Source organism: Pteropus medius, unplaced genomic scaffold (assembly GCF_902729225.1).
Source record: "Pteropus medius unplaced genomic scaffold, Ma_sr-lr_union100, whole genome shotgun sequence".
Classification (NCBI taxonomy): Eukaryota; Metazoa; Chordata; class Mammalia; order Chiroptera; family Pteropodidae; genus Pteropus; species Pteropus medius.
Genome location: NW_024351072.1, coordinates 2,176,682 through 2,198,293, shown reverse-complemented (window position 1 = coordinate 2,198,293; position 21,612 = coordinate 2,176,682). Strand labels below are relative to the sequence as shown.

Here is a 21,612-nt window from a genome sequence, read left to right as displayed (position 1 = left end):
TTTTTTATAATTACATACTACCAAAAATTTTCTGCAGCAATAAGTTTGTTGTTTAATAAACAGAGCAGGTAGGCAGCTACTACTCAAGGGATTCTCTTGCAGGTTTCTAGAAAATGAACACTAAAAACTTGGTTATAACTTCAAGGCTTGACAAACTATTTCTCACACTCCTTCTTCACCTTGATTTCCACAGCTATAAGTGTATGACTCTATTGTTTTGCTCTTTTTTCTCGTTTGAACAGATATTCAGGGATAGATTACAGTAATTTTCAAAAGGAATAATATATTAGAGTCACCTACGGAAGCTTTAAGATATAAGATAGCAGGGCCCTACCGCAGCTCTATAGCATCCATATTTCTGGGAATGGGGATCATACTTTTTACAACAATACATGACTCAGATATGCATCCCAGTTAAGAAATTTTTGATTAAGAGATATTTGAAAAAATAAATAATTGAGTTTTTAATAGTTTCCTATTGGTACTGTAACAAATTACCACAAACTCAGTGACTTGAAACAGCACAAATTATTATAATACTGGAAGTCAAAAGTCCAAAATGGGTCTCTCTGGGCTAAATTCAAGGTGTGCAAAGGGCTACATTCCTTTCTAGAGGTTCTAGAGGAGAATCCCTTACCTTTCTCAGCTTCTAGAGGCTCCCTACATTCCTTTGCTTGTGCCCCACTTCATTCTTCAAAACCAGCTATGGTTGGTCAAGTCTTCCACATGATGCCCTCTCGCTGATTCTGCCTCTTCTGCTTCCTTCTTCCCCATTTAAGGGTCCCTGTGATTACACTGGACCCATTCAGATAATCCAACATAATTTTTTTAAGGTCATCTGATTAGCAACCTTAATTCCATCTGCAAACTTAATCCTCTCTTGCCATATAACAGCATGTTTACAAGTTCTGGAGATTAGGACATGGACAACTTTGGATGACCATTATTCTCCCTACCACACAGTTGATCTATTTCAATCCCTTCATTTGGCAGATGAGGCAAAAGAGACACAAATAAGTAACACTTATCCAGTTAATGGTATTAAGGTCCTTAAAGTTACCCTTTTCTTTATGTCATCCTTGAAATTTAATAACCAAATTCTTTCAATTTGGTACATATAAATCTAAATCAATTAACACTCTCCTCTTTAATTCAGGCTTACTTTGTCAACCTTGGCCTAGATCTCCACCTGACGTTTCACAGGTACATGCAGATGCTCAAGTTATGCTGTCCTTTGTAGCAGCCAATTAAAGACAACTAGAATACAACAGATGGTCTAAGCCAAGCCACTCTCAAGTCCCGGTGGGATTTGAAACGAATCCTATTTTCCCCATGCTGAAGTATGCATCCCATAGAATTCCTACATTTTCTGACATTATGGAATCTGAAAAGAAGTTCTCCCCATTATCCTCAAACCATTGCTTAGCCCCTACTCCATGCTTTGCTCTGGAAGATGCTGTCACTATCCCACAGAAAGACTGCCAGTTCTATTCTTTCATCCCAATTAAACTTTCAGCATAATTCCAAGATAAAAATCTAGAACTGACCTAATTTCTACTTTTATAACTTTGAGATTGTATTCCTGTCCTTGATTTCTCTCTTCAGCTCTCTCACTCACTCTTTTGTGCTTATCCATCCTTCAGTCTGTCATTTTTTCTCAGGCCAGAAAACTGCCTTGCCCAAACAGATACTCATTTAATATCTGTTAAATGAATTAATGAATGTGTGAATGAGTGAAAGGATGAATGAATGGGTTATCAAAATAGCCTAATATTTGATTCCTCTATCTCCAGTCTCTCTTCCTTCAAACATATCCACATTTCTACCAGACTGTGCCTCTTTTGTTTTCCTTTTAAAAAATAATTTATTCTACACATCTCCTGATAGGTTGTCCTGCCCACCATTCCTGGGTAGCAGCTAGTCATCGACTGGTCTTTCCCTCTAGAACAAAGGGGGCCTTCCATACCCGGAAAACATTGTCCTAAAGCAGCGTGGATTTCTCCCCACTGGCCTCAGGATGGGACAATGGATAATTTGTCTTTCTCCCACCCCTCACTGCCCCCATGCCACCTTCACTTGCCAGGGATGTCACTGGCTGATAGCAAGAATATTTTTTCTTAAACTCAGACTTCCTCAAGCATCCAGCTTGTGGGGGCTTCCCTAGGCAATGCTGTTGTCCTCCTAATTGTCCTCCAAATTGTCCAGGAGTAACGTTGGCTGTCCTCAGACAACTGCCCATCACCGCAGCAGGAGGTGGCCAGCTCCCCCATCACTGGCACAGACAGAGCCTCTTAAACCAAGGTTTTAACTGAGTTCTCTCCCAGCTTTCAGTCGTCTACAAAATAAAGTCCACATTTCTTAGCTTGGCATTCAATCCCCTTCAAAATTAACCCCCTAACAAATTTCCCAGCTTTGTCTCCTACTGCACTAGTTCTCCTCTAATGCTCTTCCCCTATATTGTCATTCTATAGCTATAGCTCATACTCTTCAATCTCTGATTGCAACCTGCTCTTTATTCTCTGCTGCTTCATACTCATATTTTTTCAGAACTTGAAATGCATGTCTGTCACTTCCAATCTCCATGACCTAAGCCCCAAGCAATCTTCAATGAATTCCTCCCAGAGCACTCTGTAGGCTCCTGTCTATTCTTCAGGTCTTACACATTTCCTTGTCCTCCACAGGGCTTTGTACTAACTAGAAATTATTCTATGTTTACTAAATAATTGCTGATTTTATAATAGAGTAGTACTTACTTTGTTAATAGTTCCTGAATCATAAAAAGATTTATTTTTTGCCTTATAGTACACTGATAGAAATTAGTATTTAATGTATGTTAGAGAGGATTTATTTTTCCTAAAAGAAGAAAGCCTTTCAGTCAACTACTGGTTAACCAGAAAAGCCAATTAACCAAAAGATCCATTCCTTGCTGTCAATTATACACACCAATGGAGGAAAGCAGTGAGGCAGATGATCTAACACAGCAGATAATCAAAAATTCTGCCCACTGGTTTTCAGGTTCTCCCTGCACAACCTCCTTCTTTCTCTGCTCACTGAAGTACACTCATTATCCTGATTCTGCTTAGCTTAGGCTATACAAAAATAATTCTGAATTCTCTGCACTCACATTCATTTATCTGACTTTTACCAGCCTCCTCTTATCTCCCAGCCACTCAGTAAGGCCCTGGATGGAAAAAGAGAGATAGAAATAAAACATATATAGACCCTGCCTGGAAATTATTAATAATTTTCAAATAAAAAAAGAGTTTGCAATCTAGCTAAGCACTAATTCTTTTTTGCAATCCCAACACATCGGGGGATTTAATTCTCATCAATTGCAATGGCATACAAACCCATAGGGACATGAAATTTCATGACATACTAAGGGAAAGTCAAAATCACAGGTCAAGCTTCCTTTGTAATCTGGATAGTTTATTTAGAGGAAGTTGAATGTCGAATGCATGGGAGAGGTAGAAAAAACAAGGCCAAAAGGCTGGTTGAGCCAGATTTGTGAAGAACCTCGTAATCCCAGCCAAGACGTTTGGACTTGGTCCTAGAGGCAGTAGTGAACTGGCAAAGGTAATGACATTGCATAATGGCAGCAGTGATTACAGAGTCATGGGAAGGATCTTGTAGCCCTAGTTTAATCATTTGAGCCACAAAATATATAATCTACAGAGAGATAGCTATATCTGCACATTTAAAGGCATAATTCGCTTTTTAAGATAACTTTTTCAGAATCCCTACTGCCTAAGGATTTAGACACATGACCTCTACTAAACAAACAAGTGCCTAGCACAGTGCCTTTCACATGACAGAAATGACCACTGAATTCAATAGAATGAGAGATAAGTCTTGATTAGAAAGAAAACATATTAAACAGCTACCAGGGCTGAGCTATAAAAGGCCGACTGAGGGACTTTATCTCCCTGGTGCTTACCATAAGTAAAGTGAAATCCTACACTCAGAAGTTGAAAGAAAACCATGTTCAAAATCCCTGGCTTAAATTTTTGAGTGACTCCCTGCTATAATCAGGATTAAGTCCAACCTCATTAGTTAGGGCTAAAAGCTTTCTGTGATTTGGCCCCCACCCTACCTTGCCTGCCTGCTCTCCTAATATGCCCTAAAACAAATCCTCTACTATAATTATATGGTTCCCCAAATACCTACTAAAGAAATGTCAATCCAATCTTACCATAGACATGTTCTGCAATCTGGATAGTCTTGATTTTCATCCCAGGAATGCTGTGTGGTTTTCTATGATAACCAATTACTATAGTGGTCTTTAAAAATGCAAACTGAGAAACACAGTGTCTAGTGTAGTAGTGGTTAGCCTTCAGAACTAAGCCAACACTTGGATCCATTCTTACATAAAACAAATGAACAAACAAACAAACAAACTTGGTTTGTCCAATTCTAATGACTGGGTAATGTCTCAATGCCAAAAGCAAAGTCTACATTATTCTTTAAATACCAAAGAATGTATTTACAAACAAGCAGACCCATAGGTTCACCTGCTACAGCATGCATACGTGAAAAGAATCAATTTTAATGATTTTTGTGTGTGTGCTTATCCATTGGAAGACAACTGTGAAGAAGGATACTTGAACTGAATATGAGTTTGCAGTTTTTTAATAATTTGGAATGTATTCATTAATTTGAATACTTTCAAGTAATGATTTTGGGTTCTATTTATTCTTCCAAATACCCCATAACAAGTCAACTCATCATGCTCTAAGTTAAATTTTAAGATAGCTATAACATTTTTTAATTGAGCACCTGATACCAAGGGTTCTTAGGACTTGGATTAGAATTAACTTTAAATTCTATTTCTAGAAATCATGCCTCCCTTCTCTCTTTGCATCTCTCTCTCTCTCTCTCTCTCTCTCTCTCTCTCTCCTCTCTCTCTCTCTCTCTCTCTCTCTCTCATACCACACACACACACACACACACACACACACACACACACACACACACCAAACTCCCAAACTCTTTACCATGTCCATGAGGCCCTGCAGGATCATCTTTAAGCTCTAGGGTTTCTGTGCTCAAAGACTAGAAAGCCAGGGCTCAGTGGTTGTAGAACAGATTAGGACCTGAAACATAGATAGCTAGATCAACATAAGACAGATATTTGTGAAAGTCCCAATAAGAGATGTTGGAAGAAGGCATCATGAGCAATGCCCATGGAATGATCGTTGTTATGGAGTATATGACCTTTATAGGCTTGGAAATTAATGAAAAATATCCACTTGAAACAAGAGATCACCTTTTATTTTGTCTTGATTGCATCATTGCATCTTCAGAGTTGTACCCCTTTACTTGTGCTGTGGGTCCCATTCTGTTTTCCTTAATCAAGAATTTTAATCCTATAACTATGCCCTCTCTTGAAACTTCAGTTTCTCCCTTTCTACTGGGGTATTCTTAACTGCATACAAACATGACATAGTGCCTCTTGTCTTAAAAAAAATGCCTTAATCTTTCATCCCTTTCTATATATAATCGATTCCCCTGATTCCTATTTCCAGCACCATTTATTCAGAGTGATGTAGCTCTCTATCTCTGTTCCTTCACAACCCACTTTATCTTCAGCCACTTCACTCAGGCTTCTGACCACACCATACCACTGAAACCGCTATGATCAAAATCATCAATGACATTCTTGAAGTGAAATCCAATATCTGCTTTTGCTCTCATCTTACTTAATTTCTCAGTAGCAGTTGATTTCTTAGTTGGCATAGTTGACCACTCACTTCCCTTTAAAACCCCCTTTTTATGTGCCATCCTTTAGAGTATACCCTTGGTTTCCACCCTACTGGTTGCTTCTACTCAGCCTTCATTACTGGATCCTCTTAATGTTACATATAGCTCAATCCCAGGTATTATTCTGTAATCTATCTACACTCTCTCTAGGTAATATTATGCAATCCAATAAATTTAATTTAATCAATATACTGAGGATTCTCAAATTTATATCACTTAAACCACTATGTGACATTTGTATTTGCAAAAATAGGCATTTCAAACTTAAAACGTTCAAAAAGAACTAACAAATCATCTATCTCCCTCTGTCACCCTCTCTTACCTTCTAAATTATTCGCTACTCTTCCCCATTTTAGAAAGCAATATTACCAAATACAATGGCCAATAAAAAATGTAAGAGTCATTCCCGATCAACTCTTTCCTTATGCCCCCAGCATCCAGCCCATGAACAAGTCATGTTGAATGAACTCCTATGGCCTCATTCAAACCACCCTACACTCACTCAGATGCTGTAATTCCTTCAAAGTGCCCCCTTTTGTCTTCAAAACTATCAACTTGTATCTGTCTTAGAAACTTTACACCAATTGTTCTCCTTTTCTGATATGCTCTTCCTCCTTATTTTCACATTTCTGTTTCCTTTGTGTCATTCAATTCTAAGCGTAAAAGTCACCATCAGAAAAGCTTTTTCTTGGCTTCTAATCACTCTCCCATTACTGTCTTTTAATTCACTGCATAACACTTACTATTATCTGATATATATATATATATATTTTTTTTTACCTGTAGACTTTTTTGATGTGTTCATTAATAATCACTCTCTAACTAGTACATATACTCCAGGACAGTGGGAGCATAATTTTCCTTGTTCAATATTATATTTCTAGTGTCTATTATAGAGCTTAGCGCATAATAAGCACTACAAATTATTGAATGGCTGAATGAATATACAAAATTCCTAGGATAAGGGACTTTCACAGAAGCAAGATTTTATACAAAACAGGAAAGAAGCATTAGAAATACAATGAAAAGATGGAAACAAATAAAAGAAAAGAGTGAGAAAAATGTCAGAAACATGGCAAAGTGAGAGACGATCCCAGATGTCTCCACTTGAAACAACAGTAAGCTGAACATTGAAAACTCAAGAAAAAACACCCAATGGACACCAGCACATCTGAACATGTGATCAACACATAAGAGCTACCACAGGTCAGTAACCTGGGAGTCCTGTGATGGACTAGGAGAAAAAAGGAAGCTGCCTCTCACAGCTGGAGATCCCTGCAGGAGGACGGGGAGGGGAGATGGTGTAAGGGGTGGGGGAGGTCCCCGATCAGCCCAGTCTGGGAGAGCTGTGAGCTTCATGTGGCCGACGGCAGCGCCCAGGTATGGCAGAGAAGAGGGGACAGCAGAGGAACAACAGTTGATTTTTACTAGCTGTGGTTGCAAAACAGGAGGCTGAGCCACAGCCCCCATCCCCAAACCCAGAGGGCCCATCCCCCCATATCTGTTGAGACTAAGCACCGCGGAACCCCAGGGGAATCTGAGCAAACACTACCGAAACTATTGCTAACACTGACAGGGACTGAGACTGAGAGTAGCGAGCATGATGAAACATCTATAAGGAAAAAAAAAGGCATTATTAAGACATTATATAAAGCAGAAATCCAAGAGGCTTAGACGTCACCTAATGGAAATTAAAAGAAAAGTGCTTTCTTTGCAGCAGACTAAAGAGAGACCTTTATATAATAAATCCTTTTGGAAAAAAAAAAAAAAGCTGAATACACTTCCATTAATGCCCAGGCAGAGAAATAGTCCATTAAACAACATGAACAACCAAGGTGACAAGGCATCTCAGAAAGAAAGAAAAATCTCCGGAAAATAAGCTTATAGACATAGAAATATGTGATTTAAATGATAGAGAATTCAGGATGGTATTTCTGAAAAGAACTTAATGAGATCTGAAATGATTCATATGAACAATTTCAGGAATTAAAAAAAAAAACTAGATGAGCAGAATGAGTTCTTTAGCAAGGAGATTGAAACCCTCAAAAAGAACCAAATATTACTTTTGAAGATGAAGAACACACTGAAAGAGATGAAAAATAGAATAGCAAGCTTGGGAAGTAGAGTCAACCAAATGGAGGAAAGGATCAGTGATATTGAAGACAGAAATTTAGAAATAAATCAGAAAGAAGAAGAGAGAAACTAAAGAATGCAAAATAATGAAAGAGAAATACGAGAACTAGCTGATACCATCAGGAGAGGAAGCATGAGAATAATGGGCATTTTCGATGGGAAGGAAAAGGAGCAGAGATTAGAAAGCAATTTCAGACAAATGGTTGATGAGAATTTCCCAAATTTAATGAATGAGCTGGAGGTTGGAATTCAAGAAGCCAACAGAACATCCAATTATCTCAACCCAAAAAGGCCAAGACACATTGTATTAAAATTATCAAAAATAAATTACGAGACAGAATTCTCAAGGCAGCCAGAGAAAAGGAAATGGTAACCTATAAAGGAAAACCCATTAGATTATTGTTGGACTCCTCAGCATAAACTTTACAAGACAGAAAGGAATAGAATCAAATATTCAAACTATTAAATAAAAGGAACTACCAGTCAAGAATAATGTAACCAGCAAAGCTCTCCTTTAGATATGAAGGAGAAATAAAGACATTTCCAGACATACAAAAATTGAGGGAATTCTCTACTATGAGATCTACATTACAGGAAATACTGAAAGGGGTCAACTCACCTAAAACAAAATGACAAAAAAACAAAAAACATAACTATGAGTAAGGCGACTAGAAGGCAGAGACAAGCAGAGGAGTGCAACCCTTACAGGGCATTATAAGCTAAAAATAAGAAGAAATTTGCTATAGCAAGATAGTAATGAATGTTCAGCATAAATAGGGACAAACTGAGACAGCAATGATAGAAGAAGCGAGGATTGAAAGATCCAAATTCACAAAAGGGAATGGAGATAAGGCACACACAGAAGAAAATGCACTACTATGTATATAATTACCCTCTACATATTCATAATGGCAACCACATGGCAAAGATTCAGAACTGAAGTATATAACATAAAGCAAAAAGGACCAGAGAGAAAACCCACAAAACCCAACCAAAATAACAAAAACTGACACAGAAGGACAAGGAAGCAATGGAGACACTGAGCTACCAGAAAGCAAAACGTAAAATAGTATTAGGAAAATCTCATATTTCAATAATCACTCTACATGTAAATGGACTGAACTCACTAATAATAAGGCACGGAGTTGCAGATTGGATCAAAAAACAAAAGCCAACCATATGCTGCCTCCAGGAGACAAATCTCAGTTCCAATGCCAAATATAGACTCAAAGTGGAAGGGTGGAAAATGATATTTCAAGCAGATGGCATTCAAAGATAAATGGAAGTAGTGGTACGAATATCTAACAACATAGATTCAAAATTCAAAAGGTAGGTTTTACCCCAGGCTGTCAGTGTGGTGCAATATCTTGAACTCTGAGAGGCCTGAGTGTGGCATCACCTTGTTGTCCCAGGCGGCGTGTAGTATGAGCTGGAAGCTGGCACCAGCACTGAGGTCTCTGGGCTCCAGGCAGAATACACCCTTACCGACTTGTCTTATGACTATGGTGCCCTGGAGCCTCACATTAATGTCCACATTATGCAATTGCACTACAGTAAGCACCACACGAACCATGTGAACGACATGAATGCCACCAAAAACAAGTACCTGGAGGCTCTGGAGAAGGGTGATGTTACAACTCAGAGAGCTCTTCACCCTATGCTAAAGCTCAATTGTGGAAGTCATATCAAACATAGCATTTTCTAGACAAACCTGAGCCCTAATGGCAGTGGAGAACCCAAAGGGGAATTGCTGGAAGTCATCAAACGTGATTTTGTTTCCTTTGCTAAATTTAAGGAGAAGTCAACCACTGAATCTGCTGGTGTTCAAGACTCAGGTTGGGGTTGGCTTGGTTTCAGTAAGGAAATGGGACACTTACAGGCTGCTGCTTGTCCTAACCAGGATCCCTGCAAGGAACAAGAGGTCTTATTCCGCTGCTGGGGACTGATGTGTGAGAGCATGCTTATTATCTTCAGTATAAAAATGTCAGATGTAATTATCTAACAGCCATTTGGAATGTAATCAACTGGGAGAATATAACTGAAAGATACATGGCTTGCAAATAGTAACATGTTAGCATTACATCAAGTACGGGTAAAGCTCCTTACAACTAATTTTGTAGTACTGCAGAGAACGGCAACATACCCGTAAGCTACTCTAATGTAGAGTTTCTGAATGAAGCTTATTCAAATGTTTGATAAACATAATTAAGTGCTCTGAATAATTCTTGTTTTAAATTTTGTTATAGAGCACTGTTTGAAATATTAAATGCTTTGTATGATTTAGTCTTTTGATTGAACATTTTTTCAAAAAGAAAAAAAAACTAGAAGATTATAAATGTCTTCATAAAACCATCAAAAATATCGCATCCCTATGATATTGGGACCTCTAGGGAAGCATTTGTAATTCTGATCAATTGCATTTATTACAAATCTAGTCTTTTGCCCCAGTTGTTTAACAACAAAATATTAAATTTGTTCACCAAGGGATAAAAATATTAAAAAGGTAAAGATATATACTGAGGGACATTTCATAATGATAAAGGAAATCATGCACCAAGAAGACATAATACTTATTAATATCTCTGCTCCCAATCAGGGAGCCCCAAAGTAGGTATAGCAATTACTAACAGAACTAAAGGGAGAAACAGACCAAAACTGTATAGTAATAGGGGACCTAAATATCCCACTGTTGGATATGGACAGATCATCCAAACCGAAAATCAATAAGGAATTAACATTTTTAAATGACACATTAGACCAACTGGACATAATTGACATTTACAGAGCCTTCCATCTCAAAATAGCTGCTTATATACATTCTTCTCTAATGCACATGGAACATTCTCAATCATTGACCACAAACTGGGACACAGAGATAGACTCAACAAATATAAGAGGGTTGAAATCATACCAACCATATTCTCTAATCATAATGCTTTGAAACTAGAGATCAACTGAAAAAGAAAGCAGGAAGAAACAAAATACATGGAGATTAAACAACATTATGCTGAAGAATAACTGCATCAGAAAAAAATGAAAAGAGAGATCAAGAATACATAGAAACAAAAGATAATAATAGTACAACATATGGAAACTTTTGGAACATAGCAAAAGCAGTCATAAGAGGAAAGTTCATATCATTACATGCCTATTTCCAAAAACAAGGAGTCCAAATAAACAACCTAATGTTTCATCTTTAAAAAAAAACTAGAAAAAGAAAACATAAAGCCTAAAGTCAGCAGAAAGAAAGAAATAATCAAAATTAGAGCAGAAATAAATGAAATTGAAAACAAAACAAAACAAAAGAACAACAGAAAAAATAAATGCAACAAAGAGCTGGTTCTTTAAGAAGATTTATAAATTTGACCAATCCCTGGCTAGACTTATTAAAGAAAAAAGAGAAAGGAAACAAACAAAATCAGAAATGAAAGAGGGGAAATGACAGACACCGCAGAAATACAAAAGATCATACAAGAATACTATGAAAAAGTATATAACACCAAATTTAATAACCTCAAACAAATGGACCAGTGCTTAGAAAGATACAACCTTCTTAGATTGAATCAAGAAGAACTGGAACATCTAAATAGACTGATCAGCAGTATGGAAATTGAAACAATCATCAAAAACCTACCAAAAAGTAAAAGTCCAGGACTGGATGTCTTCAACAGTGAATTATACAAAACATTCAAAGAAGATTTAATACCTATTTTCCTCAAACACTTCCAAAAAATTGAATAGGAGGCAATACTTCCCAATTCATTTTATGAGGCCAATATTACCCAGATACCAAAACCTGATAAAGATAACACATGAAAAAGGAAAACTACAAATCAATATCGCTCATGAACACAGATGCAAAAATCCTAAATAAGATACTACCGAACCGAAAACAGCAACATATTCAAAAGATTATATAGACCATGATCAAATGGGCTTATTCCCAGGGGCACAGGGATGGTTCAACATATACAAATCAATTCTTGTAATACACCACATAAACAAATTAAAAAAAAAATAAGAATCATATGATCATATCAATAGATGCAGAAAAAGCCTTCAACAAGATAAAGCATCCACTTATGATCAAAACACAACAAAATTGGTATAGAAGGAAAGTACCTTAACATAATAAAAGCCATCTATGACAAAACCTCAGCCAACATTATACTTAATAGTGAAATACTAAAAACCTTCCCTCTAAAATCAGGAACAAGACAAAGTTGTCCACTATCTCCACTGTTATTCAAAATAACATTGGAAGTCCTAGTGAGTGCAATCAGACAAGAGAAAGATATTAAAGGCATCCAAATAGGAAACGAAGTAGTCAACCTGTCACTATTTGCAGATGACATGATTCCCTATATAGAAAACCCTAAAGACTGCACTAGAACACTACTAGAAACAATAAGCAAATACAGTAATATTTCTGGATATAAAATCAATATTTGAAAATTCATAGCATTTCGATAATTGAATAATGAAGTGTCAGAAAAAGAAGTGGAAATAATATCTCCTTTTGCAACTGCAAAGAAAAGAATAAAATACCTAGAAAGAAATCTAATGAAACATATGAAGAAACTATATAATGCAGAAAGAAAGAAATAATCGAAGAAGTTACAAGGAAATAGAAAGGTATTCTATGTTCTTGGATTGGAATAATCAATGTAGTTAAAATGACCTTATTACCTAAAGCATTATATAGATTCATTTCAATCTCCACCAACATCCCATTGGCATTTTTTAAAGAAATAGAACAAGAAATCCTCAGATTTGTATGGAAGGACAAAAGACCCCGAATTACCAAAGGACAAACAAACAGACTTATGCACATGGAGAAAAAAGAACGCACCTGGAGGTATCACGCTGCCCGACTTCAAATTATACTACAAAGTGGCAGTAATCAAAACAGCATGGTATTGATAGAAAAACAGACACATGGACCAGTAGAACAGAATCGAGAATCCAGAAGTAAACCCATATTTATATGGGCAAATAATTTCCAACAAAAAAGCCAAAAACATACAATGGAGAAAGGAAAGCCTCTTCAATAAATGGTGATGGGAAAACTGGAAAGCCACCCACAAAAGAATGAAACTAGACTGTTGCCTATTATCATTCACCAAAATTAACTCAAAATAGATTAAGGACCTGAATATAAGACCTGAAACAATAAATGTATAGAAGAAAACATAGGAACTAAACTCAAGGACCTTGGACTTACAGAGGATTTAATGAATGTTACCTCAAAGGCAAGAGAAGTAAAAGTAAAACTAAATGAATTGGACTATATCAAACTAAAAAGTTTCTGCTTAGCAAAAGAAATCGTCAACAAGGTAAAGTGACAACCATCCGAATGGGAAAATATATTTACAAGCAACATCTCCAAAAGGGGCATAATATGCAAAATATACAAAGAACTCATACAACTCAACAACAACAAAAATACAAGCAATCCAGTCAAAAAATGGGCAGAGTCACTGAACAGATACTTCTCCCTAGAGGACATACAAATGGCCAACAAATATATGAAAAGATGTTCAACGCCATTAGCTGTTAGGAAAAGGAAAATCAAAACCACAATGGCATACCATCTTACACCTGTTAGAATAGCTATAATCAACAGGACAACTAATAACAAATGTTGGAGAGGATGCAGAGAAAAAGGAACCTCATACACTGCTGCTGTGACTGCAAATTAGTACAGCCACTATGGAAAACAGTATGGAGGTTCCTCAAAAAACTAAGAATTGATCTACCGTACGATCTAGCAATCCCTCTACTGGGTATTTACACTAAAAACTTGAAAGCTCATATCCAAAAAGATATTTGCACACTGATGTTCATATCAGCATTTTTCACGGTTGCCAGGAATTGGAAGCAATTGAAGTGTCCTACGGTAGATGATTGGCTAAAGAAGCAGCAGTACATATATACAATGGAATATTACTGAGCCATAACAAGAGATAAAATACTGTCATTTGTGACAACCTGCATGGACCTCGAGATAATCATGCTAAGTGAAATAAGTCGGACAGAAAAAGTTGAAAATCACATTACATCACTAATACTTGGGTATAAACCTAAAAGCAACAAATGAACAGGACAAACAAACAGACTCATGGACATGGACAATGGACTAGTGGTTACCAAAAGGGAGCAGGGAGCAGGAAAGGGAGAGGTCAATGGAGTAAAGGGGGTTAAATACTTTTGATAGAAAGAAATCTAACTATGGGAGGTAAATGTACAGTGTAAATATATGTATATCTTAATGTTGAAGTGTACAGCTGAAACTTATTAGATTTCATTAACCAATGTCACCATAAATAAATAAATAAAAATAAATTTTAAAAAATAAAAATAAAAAAAATAATTTAAAAAATATTTTGTGCCCAGGCCTCTGTCCTGCATAGTGTCTTTGGAGAAATCAGCTGACAGTCTTATGGCTGTTATCTTTTAGGTAACTAACTGCTATTCCTTTGCTACTTTAAAGATTCTCTTTGTATTCAATCTTTGACATTTTAGTTATGTGTTTTGGTGTGGGCGTCTCTGGGTTCCTCTCTCTTGGGGCTCTCTTAGCTTTCTCGAGTTGTATGTCTATTTCCTTCACCAGGAGCGGGAAGTTTTCCATCATTATTTCTTCAAATAGCTTTTCCACTTTTTGTTCTCCCTCTCCTCATTCAGTTACCTTTATTAAACATACTTTTACACTTAATTTTGTTCCAAAGACTCCTTAAATTATTACTGTATTTTGCTTCTTTTTTCTTGCCATTCTGATTGGGTGACCTCGGCTTCCCCATTCTCTATATTGATGGTACGATCCTCTTCTTTATCCACTCTGTTAATTCCCTCTAATATACTCTTCATCTCGGATAATGTAGTCTACATTTTTGACTGGTTTCCTTTTATAATTTCCATTTCCATTTTTATGTTTTTTTTATCTCTTTATTAAAGTTCTCACTGAGTTCATCTACACTTTCCCTAAGTTCATCGAACATCTTTATAACCAATGTTTTGAACTCTGCATCTGTGAGATTGGTAGACTATATTTTTTCTTAATCTATGTTCTGTTCTTTCATTTTGTTTTTGTGTCTTTGTCTTGCCATTTTGGCTGCCTTTCTGTGTCTGTTTCTATGTACTAAGCAAAGCTCCGAAGTCTCCCGGGGCATATGAATGTGGCTTTGTGGAGTAGGTGTCCAGTACACAGTCCTGAGAGGGGTACAGCTGTAGGCCAAGTTTAGCCATAGCCTGTGCCCCTCTGAGTCCACCTGTTAAGATTCCACAAGCAATCCACAGATGTTGTGCTTATAGCTGCATAAAGAAACCACACCAGGATCCGAGATCAGCTGCCACCAGTGTGAATCTTGGAGTTGGCTCAACAAGGAGCATGGGACTTGCAGAGGACACAAGTGGATGTGGCTTGGGCGAGGCAGAGTGTTGGGGGAGGTGGAATTTCAGGGAATCCCTTGGGTGGAGCAACCTCTGTTATCCAATTTTATGATGACTCAGTTATGGTGGTGTCTGTGTCTGCACACTGGTAGTGGGGAGGACTCAACAGAGGAGCAATAGATATTACCAGTACTTCTGCCTGGTAGAAAGCCTCACCTCTGGCCTTCACTCCAACAACTCAGTGTCATCCCCATTAGTCCCTGGTGTTCCCTGATCAGCCGACCTGGCGCTGGTGCTCAGAGTGAGCAGGTTCATCTCCGTGAAAATCCAGTTGTGGACATGACCCCTCATCTGCAGCTGTCCGCTGCCACTACCATAGCCTCTGTCCCACTCAGCTGCTGTACTGGCAGGCTCACATCTTTGCCCCCTCCTACCTCCAACGTTTACAGGGTAATTTCTTATTTCTCTCCCTAGTTTTAGGACTTCTGTTCATCCAGACCCCAGGTGACTCTGCTTACTGTTTGCTCCGTGTTTCCATCTCAACTTTGATGTGGTCTCAAGAGGGGATGAGCAAAGCTTCTATCATCTTTGCATTTTGCCCAGTCCTCTTTGCCCATTTTTTAATCAGATTGGTTTATTTTGTTTGTTCGTTCGTTTGTTTGCTTTTTGCTATTGAGCTGTTTGAGTTCCTTATATATTTTGGATATTAATTCCTTATCAGCTATATGGTTTGCAAATATTTTTTCCCATTGCATAGACTGCAGTTTTACTTCTTTTATTGTCTCCTTTGCTGTACAGAAGCACTTTAGTTAGATGCTATTTTACTTGTCTATTTTTGCTTTTGCTGAACTTAGTGTGATGACAAAAAAGAATTATTACCAAGACCAATGTCATGATGTTTTTTTTTCCCTATTTTCTTCAAGTAATTTTACAACAATTTCAGGACTCTCATTTAAGGTTTAATCCATTTTTCATTAATTTTTTTAATTTGGTATAAGATAATGATCCAATTTTGTTCTTCTGCATGTGAATATTCAGTTTTCCCATCACTATTTATTGAAAAGACTATCTTTTCCCCATTGTGTGTTCTTGGTATCCTTGTGGAAGATCAATGTCTATAAATGTGTGAATTTATTTCTGGGTTCTCTATTCAACTCCATTGGTCTATTTGCCTGTTTTTATGCCAGTAAAATACTGTTTTGATTACTGTTATGCTAAGTGAAATACACTGGACACAGAAAAATAAATACTGCATAATATCACTTAAATGTGGACTCTAAAATAGTCAAACTCATAGAGGCAAACAGTAAAATGGTGGTTACCAGAGGCAGGAGGGTGGGAGAATTAAAATGTTGGTCAAACGGTACAAACTTTCAGTTATGCAAAATGAATGAGTTCTGGAGATCTAACGTACAATAACATGACTATAATTAACAATAATGTATTGTATACTCGAAATTTTCTAAGAAGGTAATTTTTAAGTGTTCTTATAACACCAAAACCAAGTGGTAACTACATAAGGTGATTTATTATTTAGCTTGCATGTAGTGATCATTTTACAATGTATACATATATCAAAACATCAAGTTGTATACCTTAAATATATACATTCCTCTTTGTCAACTATATCTCAATAAAACTAGAAAAAATAAAGCTTAAAGACTGAAAAATTTTTTAAAGATATGAAAGTAAGCATTCAGACATATAATCTAGACTCAAGAACAGGCCATGAAATGGGGTCATCAGCCCACAACTTAAGTTTCAGTCATGGAAATGTTTGAGATAACACAAGGACAGTTTGTATGGATAGAAGAGAATTGGATTGAGGATTGAATCCTGGAGAATACTACTGCTTAAAGGACAAAGTAGAGAATGGTCAGGATGAGAGAAAACAACTGGTCATAAAAGGAGAGAAAGAGAAATTGAGAAAGAAGAGTTTATCAAGTGTTGATAAACTGATAAAGATCAGTATTAAAAATGCCCATTGGAGTCTTAACAATGAAGCCTTTGGTGATTTCAGTGCAAACACTGTGGGAGCAGGGTGAGAGTAGACAGAATAATGTCCCCCATGTCCTAATCCTTGGAGTCTGTGAATGTGCTAGATGTAATTAAATTAAGTAACATAGAATGGAGAAGTTATCCAGGATTATCTAGGTGAGCCCAATCTAATAACAAGGGTCCTTAGAAGTGAAGAATATTTCCTGGCAGTTGTCAGTAGGAGATGTGACTGTGAAAGAGATAACCAAAGAAATACAACCAATATGGCAAGTTTTAAAGATGGAGGAAGGAGAACTAAGAACCAAAGAATGTGGGCAACATCTAGAAACTAGAAAAAGAAAAGGAAAAGTTCTCCCCTAGAGCTTCCAGAGAGAAATGCCACCCATTCACCTAGTGAGACCATGTTAGACTTCTATGGGACTTTAAGACAATAAATGGGTGTTGTTTTAAGTCACTAAATTTGTGGTAAGTTTTTAAGCAGCCATAGAAAACTAATATGGGGAAAGAGGACAATAGTCAGGACAGAAGCCATATCACAGTGGAATAAACAGTGACTGGAAGGTGAGAAAATAGAGATGGTGAGTGAAGAAAATTAAAAAATGTTGATTTTTTAAGTGGAAATAACGAAAGAGCATTAACAGGAAGAGCATAGAGTTTTTAGGGTGGAGTTTTGCAATAGGTTTTAAGATGAGGAATATATGAGCATATTTAAATGTTGATAGGAAAGAAGATAGGAAAATAGAGCAGAGGTTCTTGGGGAGGCAGCAGGAGTGGAGTATGAAAAACGGAAACACAGGAGCAGCTAGCAATGTCAAACAACAGAGATTCAGAAGACAAAAAGGAACTGGTAAGGGAGGGGAGACTTGTGGATCTGGGATTCTGATGGCAGAAACTCAATTTTATCATCACATGCACAACCTGATTGTCCTTTCCTGAGCAACTAAGACTTAGACAGCCAGGGGAAACAAAAGGCAATTGAGCTCCAGAGAAATGAAGTGATTTGTTCACAATCGCACAGGTCTCCCGAAGTTTCAATTTTCTTGATGGTGACATATAAAATGTAATAATGCATTAAAGTGCAGTGTCTAGCACATAGTAAATTATGACAGTTATTATATGACAAGTTATTATACTTCTGATAGCCTTTATAGCTAGAGTTTAGAAGCATAGGATGTCTAGTAAGACAAATCTGTTTGAGTTTCAGTTTTGCCACTTGCTTCTTATATGGCTTTGGACATAGTTATTAATAAATACTAGACAAATGTTCTAGCTTCGCATTCTGTACCCTTTCTACTATCTACCTTTAAATAATTATACCACACTATCTACCTTTAAATAATTATACAAATGCCCACTCTGGGGCTGAGAATTTAATCATGTATTCTACCAAGCTCTAATACTGTTAGAAGTTTTACTATTGGAGGGGAGCAGAATTTGCCACTGCAAAATATGACTCTTCGGCCTGTTGATTATTTGGGGCTGGTTATTTTTTTAAAAGAGCAGACACAGGAGAAGCTCTGAAAACCTAGTATAAGCTTCCCTTTTGTTAGAAATATTTACACGTATAAGGAAAATCTCCATTTGTAAGGATGTCTTCCTCTTTATACCAGGAAGAGGATGATGACCAAATATGTAGAAGCCCTTACCCATGGAGAAGGCTATGACTTATCTGCATAACAACCACATCCTGTTTACTTTGCTTTCCCTGGCAATCTCCCACAAAGCACCTCCTAACCCCCTCCAACATCTTTTGTCTTTACTGGAGATGGTATTTAAAGTGGTGGCTTCGGTCATTTCAGAGAGTTACTCAGTTTTCTTTGGTCTCTCCCATATATACAGGAGGTATACATGATATTAAATTTGTTTTTATTTTTCCTGTTAATCAGTCTTTTTATTCAGGGAAGTCTCAGCCAATAACCTACAAGGGAAGAGGGAAAATGATTTTTCTTTCCCTGCACTGTTCAAGGCTGACAAATGCTGTAGGACTTATAGTATTTGTATATTCTGCAAAAGAATTTAACTATTTGCCAGCTGTCGCAATTCTGTGAACATGTTGGAAAGAAAGAACACAATAGTGAACAACAGCTCTATTTCAGTTATCAAAGGACTCAAACAGAAAAATCTGAAAAGCTCCTTTTTTACCTTGATGAATATGTAAATATTCATGATAACATTTGATGATGGAAATGTATTTGAATAAAAAAAAATACTAAATATTTTAATCAAGTCAGCCATCATGTGAAACAGAAGTAATCTTCCCTTTCAGAGGTTCCTGAGTGAATGATGGGAGGTTGTCTGACAGATCAGTGATTGGCAATTTACTTATGTAGTTAAAATGTATCGCTTTCTTTCATCATTTTGAAGGGACACTGATTTCAATAAAAACCTCTAAATGAGAAGAACAAGAAATTTAAATCCACTAAATGAAAATGAATGGAAGCAGCAGATAAAGTTCAAGGGGAAGTCAAGAGACGAAATGGAAGAGATTTTAACTGCAATGATTGCCTGCAGGCTCTATGTGGTTTGTGGATACTTTGTCTGATACTAAGAGCTTGTCCAAGTATCCCATTAAGGGTGAGAGTAGGCAGTGTAAAGTGTCATACTCAAACTAGCCTCACAAGGTCAGACGAAATCATCTCCCCACCATTCCCCAACCACCTCCACTCCCACCTCCTCTCCCTACACACACACCCTCTACCACAGGAGGTAGCAGGGGAAAAAAAGAGCTTTTTAGAAAATATTATCAAAGGAGCCAGAAAGACCCTCACCATCCATGCAAAATTCATCAACCCTTGCTTGTTATCTTTTAGCCTATTCCATGGGATGACAGAAAACTGCCTGAGAATATGTAATGCCTTTAGGCTCCATTTCACCTTCTAATGTCAGTTTTGTTCAGATATGTGGCATAGTCAGTAGCTTTTTAACTTCTTTAAAAAAAAAAACAAAAAAACAGATGACTAGAATTTTGTGTCCCCCTATACTGAGAATAAATTAACCAAAACAGACATATTCCTCTTGTCAGTCTTTCAAGACTGTTTTGCTTATGACATGTTACTAAAGTAATGTGTATGACTTACAATCAGTTTGTATGATTTCTTGTCCTGAAGGATAGTCAGTGTCTCTCTCTGAAATACTTTGTAACATAAAGGGATCCAATTATCTATTACTTTAATTATTCTATTTACACGAAGATTCCATATTTTACTAAAATTAATATCAGTATATGCCTGAAAACCTCCTTAATGGCTTTGGAGATCTCTGTTGCAGTCTCTGAAATCTGTACAAACACTATACGATATCCTGGGTAAACTTAAATTGAGACGAACAAACTCTAAATAATTTATATGTGTTCCTAACAATCATTCTTTCTCAATATTATTCCCCTGAATGATAGAGTGTCATTTTCTCAAAAGGCCAAATGGACTCCACTAGCAGAACACATTCATATACCTGCCACCCCATGTTCAAGGAAGTTACAAGAATAATTATCCCCATTTTATGGTCTCAGGAAATGAGGGACTAGGACATAAATTGATATGCTACATGGAAAGTTGGAGGCAGAGATGTAAGACTTACTAGAAAAAAAAAGTTCAAGAGACTAATAATCCTGATTGATCTGCAACTCTGGAGTTAATTTGGGAATGCAAGTAGTCAAAACCTGTCATGAATCCTGCATGTACTATTCAGTCTAATATAAAAAATGCCAAGGCATCAAAACTAGACATCTATATAAGCCAGGTACCAAGTGAAAAATATGCAACTGACTCTTGTGCTGAAGTAGAGGTATTATTGCTTGAGAAGACAAGCTTCACAGGAAAAAAAAATGTTTCTATAGACCTAAGGTGTATGGCAGCAACCCCCAGGCTACCTGAAAAGCAACAGTTGGACAAGAAATGTTTATCTGAAACAAGGGCAACAAAAATTCTACCTAGAATAGAGAACAGGGACTGGAAGGTAACATCACTGGAATATTTTTTTTAATTAAGTTTATTGGGGTAACATTGGTGAATACAATTATATAATTTTTGTGTGTACATTATAATTTGACATCTGTATATTCTATTGTATGTTAAACAACCAAAGTCCAATTTCCTTCAGCTACCATATATTTGATCCCCTTTACCCACGTCACCCTCCACCTAAACCCTATATTTGACCACCTTTACCCCGTCTACCTATCCCTTCCTCACCCACCCTCTACTCTCTTGTAACAAATAGTCTATAGTCTACGTCCGTGACTCTCTGTTTGTCTGTTCATTTGTTGCTTTTAGGTTTATATCCCATATATAAGTGATATCAAGTGATTTTCAACTTATCCTATCTGGCTTATTT

General features: G+C 36.9%; 1 pseudogene; it reads left to right on the top strand.

Moving 5' to 3' along the window:
• Positions 1 to 9,957, top strand: part of LOC120586066 (superoxide dismutase [Mn], mitochondrial-like) — a 161,074-nt pseudogene extending 151,117 nt beyond the window's left edge.
• Positions 9,958 to 21,612: the final 11,655 nt, after the last annotated feature.